Below are 11,286 nucleotides of genomic sequence, written 5' to 3'. Positions count from 1 at the left end.
ACTTTGCAAATCTTTTTTAGCTACTATCTTCTCAATGGAAAGAAAATTGTAACAAATGATCCTATATGTTTAATATATATATATATATATATATAATTGTCATACATCGATCGCATAATATAAAAGGTTAAAAGATAAATTTATCCCAGAATTTTTTATTGCCCTCCAGCTTTCAAAATGAGCGCAATGTCATCCTATCCATTGACACACATACCATTTGTTTTGACCCAATATACACGTGGCAAGCTAAGCTAGACACACAAAGTGCAGGTTTGGACCTGTCTTCTTTGACACCTCACAGGTCCATGAGTGTTTGTGGAGGCAGCCATGGAAGCTTTGTTAAGCTTCTTTTTAATCGGCACATATTAGCCTCACCCATAGCAAGATAAGATGTATTTGTTTTCCTCATTGGAAGTGGAAGGGGAAAAAGAAGATGCTTCCTATTTTCCTATTTACAGGTGTTGTCTCTTTTATGGCTGAAAAAATTTAATATCGCCTATTTGAATCGTCTGTTATCAATTTTTGTATACACAAAAAAGCTCCGCACACTTTCTAGATAAAAAGCCCGCTATTTTTTTTTCCGTCGAAGCTCATCTTCTCCCCGTTCTCTATTGCCAGCGTGAAGCTGCCTAATCGTGCGTGGTCCTCAATCTTGATCTCGTCATTCTCCAAGATTCATTGTGCGTTTTTGATCTTGCTGTTCTCCAAGCTTTATCACGCTCGGATTCTCGATCTCAGCATCATCATGCTTGCGTCCTTGTCGACATGTTTATTTCCAATTGAAACGATTTCCAGAAAGGTTTGATGAAACCCTGAAACATCTTTGTGATATGTGTACAACCAAAGGCCTGAATCTCTATCCACTTTGATTCCCAAAATTTGTTTTACACATAAAAGCTCTAAATTTCTATTGCTCCTTTTGCAAATCGGGTCAGTCAATTTCAAAGAGGAAACATCGATGCTATGGTGTAGAGGAAAAAGGGATGGGGTGGGTGGTGGAGGTGGTGATTAAAAGAGATGGGGATGCGAGGAGCATGTACTTTCCTCTGCGTTGTGCTTTAGGAACTGCTCCGCTCATTTTTTTTTTTTTTTTTTTTAAGTTATGCCCTACTCTCGCTGGCCATCACCTCCTATTCTATCCATTGTCCTTGGGAACCTCCTTTCCCATTCCACCTCTCCCAAAATCGTGTCATTGTGTTCTGCTCAGCCGAAGAAGCAGGCGTTGAGCGCCAACGCTAGAAGCGTCGCCTCCATACCGAGCCGCCCCTGATTGCACTTTACCTCGCACTTTACTTGCAGTGCCATCATCAGTTCATTACTTTCATGTACCGGGCTAAGAGGTATAACGATTTATTTCTTTAACCAGTCTAAGATAGTGCCCAATATTGTGTCTTACATTTAATACAATGGCCAATGAGCTTTGTTCATGACAGTGAGAGGTAAAGATGAACCGAGCTGGAAGATCAATGGCAGAATGGAGCTTTAATGAGTATATGCTTTAATCTAAGCAACAAAATCAAATCCGAAATTTTCTTTGCCTCACAGAAGAAGAGAGTGAACGGAACTTGGCATAACGATGGGAAGAACATTTGCTGAACACATTTGTACATCCTCTCTCTCGGTTTTTGTGTGTGTATGTGTTTGTTTGTTTTTTTTTTTTTTTTTTTTGGTTGCCTCTTTCTGTTCCAGTCAATATCAATATAGTACTTGGCAATGAACGTTGCAGGAAGATGGCAGAAACTTATACTGCTAAAAGTAATAACTATGGCTATTTTTAGAAAGAGATTGATTAAGCATTGAAAGTTGCAAACCATTTTGAAATCAGAATGGCCATTTTGTTGGAGTATATTCAGCAGATGATGCATGGAACTTTGCAGTGGTGGAAGTGAGGAGGTACAAAAGTTTTGAGTATACAAAGTGATGAAGAAAAGTCTGAAGTATATCTAATTCTGAGGATTAAATCATTGTGAAAATCTTAGAATAGATGGTATATCTAATTCTCAAACTGTACAATCTTTGTAAAGGAAGTCTCATCTAATTAATAATGAGAAGATTTTATTCTTTGTGACATGTGGACTTCTTCATTTTACTTTCATGTTGATTTGGCATGTAAATATCTTGACAGCAAGTATATTTATTGTTTTACTTTAATTTTGGCAGGGGAGGAGGGGCCCTACCTCTCGCCATTATCTAGATATCAGTTCTTTTCTCTATTTCTCCTTCAAAGTCTTCTTCTTTCTTTCATGTTAATTGCTTGGTAAAACACATGAAGATATAATTTCAATTTATGTTGGTCAAAATTTAAAATTTTAGAATGATGACAACTCAATAATATCTGAAACCACATGGCAATGCATCAAGTTAAGCTTTTGAATCTTTAAAAGCGTTGCCAACTAGTAGTCCAAGGAAAAATTAGTGAGTAACAATAAAATTTGATTGAAATTATACCATACTGTAACTAATGAATCTGTGTTGGTAAAAACTAAATAATTTTTGAAACCATACTATGGTTAAATCAAGGAACATAGCCAGTGATATCAATAAATGAACTTAGAAGTGCCGCATAAAAAATTACCTAGACCCTTGTAATAAAACAATAAAACTCGAGCAAATGAATTGGTGCGTGCCTTTTACGTGTCTAACTTTAAAAGTAATTCTTTTATGTTTTAGAATGAATCTTCTAGATTCTCAATTAATTTTCCCAGTCAAATAATTGTTGATTTTTATCCTGGTAGTTGATCCACTACTTGAATTTGGAAATTAAGTGGATTGGGGCCCCTTATCAATATTTTGCTATAGCCAATCTGATTGTACTGATTCAAATGATAGCGCACTAAGGGTTGTTTTTGTCCTGCTGGCCTCCAGTTCAAAGATTAAGCAATTTAGCTACTCACCTATTTTTCTTCAGGTAAAGTTGAAAAGTCACTTTAGTTTTTTTCTCTTTTGCTTCTTTCTTAATTATATTTGATCGATTTCTGCTTACTAGGTAAACTCATGTACTTGTCGGTCAAACATTTGGAGGTCTTGCCAATTATAATGCAGCTGCAGGCTGTCATCGATGAAGTAAAAGCATTTTGTATTCTACTGCTTTTTTTCTCCCTTCTGTAAAAGCATTTTTCCTGTTGCCACATTGAGCTCTTTGAGGACTTCTTTTCATTTATTGATGTCTAATCATCTATTCATGTCGCACTCAAACGCACCTATCTACTAATGTATAAGCTTTTCAGATTTCTTACTACAATACCTTTCAGCATAGGTGATCATATATAAGCTTAATTTCCGTTGCAGCTTTCTTTCACTCAGCAGTACATTTTAATGCCTCTTCTACATGCAGACTATCCTTCTTCCGAATGGTATTTTGAATGATTTAGGGAAAGGCAGTCGTGAGTTCCTGCGGGGAAATGATGGACACTTTAGAAAGGTGCATCTGTTGGCTTGGAAAGTCCTTCAAAAGCACAAGGATCATGGTGGTTTGGGAATCAGGAACCAAAAGTATCAAAATAAGTCTTTTATTTGGAAGCTCTGTAAGGGGTTGATCAATAATCCTGATGCTTTATGGGTCCAAGTGCTTAGATCTAAATATAAATGTGGTGAGGGAAGTATGCCAAAGATTGTTAAGAGAGAATTAGAATAGGTTGGCATGTAAGAAGGGAGTGAATTGGGTAACACTAAAAATTTTTGAAAACTTGAAAGGAGTAAAGAGTTAAAGAGTGAGAGAAAAAGATGACACATAGAGATTTATATTAATTCAGCTACAAACTTGCTACATCCAATTCTCAAGATCATACTTGAAAACTTCAACTAAAATCACAAGTTTCAATGGGTGCTTGCCACCATAGTACAAATCTCAAGACTAATTTTATCTTGATTTACTTATCACACTTTGCTACAATCTAGCAAGACGTTCTAACACTTGAAAAATTCTTTTCAAGATTTTTGAGATGATAACAAAATTTTTTTTACAGAAAACTCTCTTAAAGAGTAGATGAGCATACAAATAAAAGCTTATAAACTTTTGAGAGTTTTTCACAATACTTTTTAAGAATAATGAATGAATGCAATCAATAAAAATCACAATTTATAAGCTCTTTAAATGCACAAATAATAATATGTTTACTCAAAGATTATTAGTTTATTTTTTAGTTCAAAATGAATCACTTATATAGTTTTTAAAAGTTGATAGACCGTTGGAACAGCGATTTTATTCATTGGTGCATTTTCTTGTGAGTGACTGATATAATCACGCGTGTTTGTGCACTAAGGAAGTTTCACAAAATTGAATATGACAGATCACGTGTGAACACCTCATCCTCTCATACGTGGGTTTGCACTTCTAAAGGATCATTCAGTTCTGTGTGTTTAATTATGCGTGGTACCTCCTTACTCTCTCGCATGGTTTAGCACTCATGAATAATCATTTAATTTTGTGTGCTTAATCACGCATGGTACCTCATTACTCTCTCGTGTGATTTAACACTCATGAATAATCATTCATTTCTATATGTTAAAACTTATGAGTGTACCACGTGCTTTCACTTATGGTTTTGCACATCAAGAACTATTATCATTTCAGTGTGACAAATCACGATTGGAATCCTTACTCCCTTACGCATGAAATGGTTGGTAGAATGCTAAGGCCATTCAATATGATCAAAACTCGCGTGAACCTAGAAATATATGGCATGTGAAATTGCAAGTATTGATATATAAACTTGTCTGATGTATATTCATGTGTGGAACTCAACACATTTCAAGTAATATTTTGCATGATCAAGAGATATGAATTTGTAGATCAATGATCATACATGTGAATAATTTTTGGCTTGACTTGAGAGGTTTTAAGACTTAAGAAAACAATGTGTGATTGTTTAGCAAGTGACAAATCACACGTGGTTTTACGCTTAGTTTCAATACAATAAAGTATAGGTGCTAAAACTTGCATGAATACTGAAGTCTTTCACGTGTGGTTTTGCATGTAGAGACAAAGCATAAGGTAATATATAATACAAGTGCTTAATCACGTGTGAAGCACTTCTTCACACTCACGTGATCTAGCAATTAGTGTGTCTAACATGTAAAAACTCGTGAGTGACTTATAGGATTGTGCATGATTCTGCTTCTTCACTATGCAAACTTTTCTTATGAAAAATCATATGTAAGAGGGCTAAAGTTTGTAAGCTTTAACATACTCAGATGAATCTTAATATATATATATATATATATATATCAAAGAAACATATGATGCATTCATTTAATGATTAAGAAAAGTGATTAAACTCTTTAAGTTTTCATATTGAATTTAAGAGAATTTAAATTACTTATCCTAAACTTCTTCATTTTCTCTTGATTCTTCATGCTTTCGAGGTTTTGTCTTCATCCATGATTTTTTATATTTGTACACATAACAAATACCTCTTTTCTTGATTTCGTAATCATTAAAACACATGATCCAATAAAGAATGGGCGACTCCATCACCTAGAGGAGTATTTACAAAGTCTGGAACTCTTTTCAATAGGGTTTGGGAAAGAAGACTGTCTTCGGTAATCAAACTTCGTTTTAGTTCGAGAGGTGGACGCTAAATAAGGAATCCCTTATTAATTTTGTGGAACATGGAAGGGAGTTTTTTGATATAAATGAGAAAGTGAGCGATTAAGTTCTTCACCCAGGAGTTTAGGATGTCTATAAGATGAGCCCTTGGCTACCTAGGCATGTTGTGGACTAGATTATCAACATAAAAGCCCTAGATTATCAACATAAAAGCCCCCAGTGAGGAGAGAGGAGAGGACAAACACCTTTGGCTTTATTCCCCTAGCAGAGCCTTTTCTGTTAAATCTAGTTATTCTTTTCTTCTTATAGGTACGACAAATGATTGGGATCCTATATGCTGTAAGATCTGGAGATGGAACATCCTGGAGAAGATGAAAACTTTCTTTTGGAAGATTGTGCATGACAGAATCCATTCAACTGTTTTTAGTTAAGTAGAGGTCTCAATGTCACTGGCTTATGTCCCGTCGGATGTTAAGCAGTGGAGAATACTATGCACTTGCTTCGAGATTGCAAACATGCTAGGAAATGGTGGATTGCGTTTGTGTGTCCTAGCTTTATTGAGAAATTTTTGCAATTAGACAAGTGTGATTGGCTAAATTGAAATATGAAACACCAAGTTGACTTATCTAGGACAAACTGTATTCCTTAGAGCTTTCTTTTTGCGCATACTTGCTGGGTTATTTGAAAAAGTAGATGCAAAGTCCTATTTAATGAAATTGTTGAGGAGGCTCCTAAAGAGCCTTTTTCTTTCTTTTTCAAGGTTGTTGCTAATTTCAAGCTATCTAATATGCTTACTAGTCTACATAGGTCGGAAGAAAATAGGGGCAGGAACTATCCGCATGATAGGGTCATTATGTTAGAGACTGATGGGTCCACCTTAAGGAATGGTTGGAGTGCTTGAGGTGGACTCATAAGATCTGCAAGTGGACTTTGGATCGAGGGCTTTAGCTACAAGCTGGGATATGTTCCAGCCACAATTGCTGAGATTTATCATATTTTTAATGGTTTTGAGATTTGTTAGTAAAAAAGATTTAGGTCTATGGAGGTTTTTTATTTTGTGATTGTGTGCATGCTCTATTGTTGATTGCAAGGGAAAACTATAGTCTTCATCCTTTTAAGGATATCATTGAGGCGACTAGGAGACTCTTGTGTAGAAAGTGGGATGTTAATTTATATTTTGTGCATAGAGAGGAGAATGGCATGGCAGATCATCTATCCAATCTTGCTCATAGGCTTTCTTTTGATTTTTATCTTTTTGACCAACTACCTATTGATAGTTTTGTGTGGTCTCTAGTCTCTGTTTTCTTTATTTGGCTTCTTGTTCTCGTTCGGACCTTTTGTCCTTGTTTCTTTCGGTTGAATGAAGTTTTCCCAGTATTTATTCAAAAAAAAAAAAAAAACTTCATTAGGAGTGCATCAAAACCTGACTGAACAGAACTTTGCATCTCCTTCGTGGGGCATGTAATTTTAGCTAAAAACTAGCCTATATTATGATCCTAAAAGGTAAGCTTTGCCAAACAAACTTAATGTCCCGCCTCTTTTATTAGCTCAAAAATAATCTATATTCTGATCTTAAAAAGAGAAGCTTTGAAAAACAAACCATCACGGGAAATCACAATTGTTGTGATACCTTATGCATCTTGATTTTTTCATTGCTTATATTGCTTAGATATTTGTTTGGTCTATACAAGGGGACTTATCATCAAGATAGATGATTTTTTTTTTTATGCATTTAACTTGCACACTCATTCGAACTCCGTGTATACCTGGGAATTTATTTATTCTATCAATAAGTTTGATTTAATATTTAGACTTATCCCTCCAGCTTGCACAAACTTGTCATGCTAAGTTCTAAATAGGGAAGTAAAGAAATTGTTAGGGGTAAAACAACCTTAACTCTTAGCTTTCGACATATAAACGTGGAACAAAGAAGAATGGACATTGAAGTCTAACCAGTTAAGAATAAATATGCTGCAGCTTGCAATTGTAAAAGGCCCCACACTGTGCTTACTTTTAACAATGTTGCATTGAATAAAGTCAATACTTTTTTTTTTGGGAAAATTTTCAGACTGAGCTGAAAGAGGATGCAGTAGATGGAGATACTATGCCACAAGGACCATCAACCTTTGGTGCAACCTCGCGCTATGTATTCAAAAAAAAAAAAAAAAACTATAATCTCAAGTCTACACCCAGAAAGTCTGTTATCTTAGAAAAACATGTAGTGGATATCTTTAATTAGGATGCTTTTTATTAGTTTTGATTTATGGTTCAGGATTTCAAAGGCATTTAACACAATGAGGTAAGGAATTATATTTTTCATTTGGCATCCGTGAAAGTTCATTATAACTTTTGCAATAATTGAGACATGAATGTGGAAGTAACTACTAAAATTACTGAAGTTAATAAATACAATCACTGTGATGAAATAATAAAGCATGTGATTTTAAGTATAGCCTTTAGATTGTCTATTATCATGGATCTCCTTTTTTGTACAAGTCTATAAGACTAGAGGCTTGTATTTATTTCAATGATGTTTTGTGTTCAATTTAATGTAGTTAAGTATTAGGTGAGGAGTTTTCTATCAAACAGCTCTTAGATTATCTGTTTTCCCGGAACTCTTTTTCATATAATAATGTTGTGTTCAGTGATATTTTGTCAACATAAGCGAACTCATGTATGAATTTTTATTAAAAATATTTAGTTATCTGCCCTCTATATATCTGCATTGATATTGACATGTCTCCATGTCCATAGTCTATCAATTATCTATTTGTAATGAGCACACTTCGGAGACCTTGAAGGGTCTGAAAGAAGTATCAAAAGAATTAAAAAAAGGTCTCAAAATTCACATGCACTCACCAATATTAGTGGGAGGCACTCAGATCTCAAGTCTGTATCACACCATTAAAAAATGCACCTACTTTATATCTATCATAAATTTCTGAGATATCAGGTTGTAGAGAAGAAGGGATTTGACAGTACATGATTTTTACGAGTATCTTTGAATAGCCGAAAAGAAAAGGGCATTTCCCTTGATGTTACTTGATCAAAAGCTACAATGTACAGGTCCAATTATTTAGCTTCACAGGTTGAAAATGGCAGAATTTGCTTCCGTTGATCAAAAACCACTAAATGAAGCAAGATGTTATTCCTTAAATTTGTTAAAGCAAAGACCATGGCAGGTTAGCAAAGTCTGCCTGTTTGTGTCATATTGTCCATTTCTGACATTCATTGGACTTGAAATTTTTTTGGTCACAATCTTTGAAAAATTTGAATATTCAATTATGCATGCAGCTTTTTTATGCTTCTTTTTCTGCCTTTTTTAAATACTCAGTTTAATTTTAGCTTTTTTCAGCATCTTCCGCGAGTTCAGGTTTATTGAGGTTGAAAGCAAGCATGAACAATCTGGCTTCAAAGCATCAACAGTATTAATATTAAGATGCCCGTGCTGAAGAACTTTAGTGTGGAGGCAAAGAAGAACATGATGATGTCAATATGACATCGAGGGATGGACTTTTCTCCACCTCATTATTGCTCAAATGATTACTATTATTCATTCTTCCTTGTGAGCTCTAAGCTCTTTAACTGAATTTGTTCTATCAAAAAAAAAAACCATTCACACACGTATCAAAATAAAGAGACAAGAGATGACTAATGGCAATAAAGAGGATTAGAAAAAAAAACAAAATTGATTACCTTCATTTTTTTTTTTACCTTTAGTGGTTTAGTTTTGAGATTTTTTTAATAGGGGTATATAATTCTTTTTATTTGAATAGGGATATATAATTGATTGTGAAAATATTCAGAACCAATTAATTAGAAGAGTTTTCTTATAAAAATATTATTAAATCATTCTTTCATAAAACTTTTAATATTTTAAATAATAAAGTTGGTTGAAATTAATAGGTTGCTAATTTTAATCCTCATAATTTTAAATGGTAAAGTCACATGAACACTATATATCCACAATGCATTCAGTAAACAATTGCGTTGAGATACAGAGATCGTGGAGAATGAGGTTCTCCCAGCTTTCTCTCCTCTTTCAATTGATCATTTGCCAACAGGATGACATTCTCGATTTGATTTAAAAAAAAAAAAAAGCCTTTATCTCATGATTCATCATTTGCAAACTTAAAGCTCAGACAGTCAACGTTATAATTTGGCTCAAATCTTGAGTTTTTCTAAAGTTGGTAATTCGGATGGGTTGGAACTTATTTAAATCAGGCTTAAAATATCTCATCCCTTTTAAAACGCTCATATATCAAGCCCAACCCTAACACTTTTGGGTGGCCCGAATGCCTAAAACTTTTTAAAAATATTTTTATTTTTTAAATCAATTTTAATTTTTAAATCATTTTGTTAAGTATAAATATTATTTTAAATTTAAAAGAACAAAATAAAAAATAATAACTTATCAGTTTTGTACTCAAGTAGCTCTATTACTATTTTATTATATTATATGTAATTTATTTATAAATATTTTCTTTACTTGTAAATTAATATTTTAACTGTTTAAATATTGCTCTTATCATGATCATATATAAATATTTTATATATTTTAATTATAATTAAGTTGATCTCAATTCAATCACGGTTAGACTACTAACTTAAAATTATTGTCCTGATTAGTCTAAAGTTTTTAATAATTTTTGAATAAATTGTATTTTTTATTTTTAAGAATATGAAAAAATAATTGTTATTATATTATATAAAAAAAATCATGAATGAAATACTCTTTTTTTGGAATTATTTCTTCTTTAACTTTTTATATTACTTAACCCTTATATATATATATATATATGAAATTTTTACTTTATTTTATTCTTAATTTTTAAATAAATCTAGCATAGACAATAACCAAATAATTATTTAAAAATATTTTATTTATTATGTTTATTTAGTAGTAGAGTTGGAAATTCATTCATGCTTAAATTTTATTTTTAAAATTTAAAATTAATAAAATTATTTTATAAAATATTAAATATATATTTTTTCGGATATGCAAATGATATATAGGACTCAAAACTTTTTTTAAAAAAAATTGAATCTTAAAAATATAAAAAATAATATTAAAATATATTTTAAATATTATTTTAAGATATTTTATTGATTAAAAATAATAAAAATATGAAAATATAAATATTTTAATGTTTTAAAAATATAACTATAGTAATGTACTCAAATATATTGTATTTTAGTATAAAATGATACTCCCTCAATTAAAAAATATAAGGTATTTTTAACTGAATCTCACTCTAAATAAAATAATTACCTATTTTCAAATTAATCCTATTTTTTTCTATTTACCCCTCTTAAATACCCTATCATAAATATAAAGTCACTATTAATAAAAGTAATTTTGAAAAAAGGTAATGATTATATCTTAAAAGACTAAAATGTTTTAAATTTTTGAACAGCCAACTTCTCAAAAAATGTCTTATATTTTTGAACAGCAAGATATAAACTTAAAGAATTAATTAATATTTATTATATTTAATATATTTTTTAAAGTAGTTTTTATTCTACCTAAACTTGATCAGGCTTAGCTCGAAAATAATATTTTTTTTAAAATTTGGCTATAAATTTTTCGAGTGAGTTCGAGCTATCGAGTTTGGCTTAAATTACTAACTTTAGTTTTTTTTATTGGTGAGTGTCATAGTGAAAATCTCCCGACCTTAGCTTCGTTTCAGATGGACGCCATTGTTAATGCTGAGAAGAAAATACTTTTATATTAGCCA

At 32.2% G+C, this 11,286-nt stretch overlaps 1 long non-coding RNA gene across 2 annotated transcripts; it reads left to right on the top strand.

Annotated features, from left to right (window-relative positions):
- The first annotated feature begins 291 nt into the window (after positions 1-291).
- LOC129285378 (uncharacterized) lies at positions 292-3,741 on the top strand. Of its 2 annotated transcripts, XR_008587178.1 has the most exons (4): positions 294-458; positions 619-1,340; positions 1,434-2,908; positions 2,987-3,736. It is a non-coding gene; the product is annotated as an uncharacterized LOC129285378 (long non-coding RNA). The 2 variants fall into 2 exon arrangements; XR_008587177.1 differs by having other exon boundaries at positions 292-1,340; positions 2,987-3,741.
- Positions 3,742-11,286: the final 7,545 nt, after the last annotated feature.

Source organism: Prosopis cineraria, unplaced genomic scaffold, assembly GCF_029017545.1.
Source record: "Prosopis cineraria cultivar Desert tree isolate PC_DT_omini unplaced genomic scaffold, ASM2901754v1 PC11, whole genome shotgun sequence".
In the NCBI taxonomy this organism is placed as follows: Eukaryota; Viridiplantae; Streptophyta; class Magnoliopsida; order Fabales; family Fabaceae; genus Prosopis; species Prosopis cineraria.
Note: the sequence above shows the minus strand (reverse complement) of the source record. Positions and strands in the feature narration are given on the sequence as shown.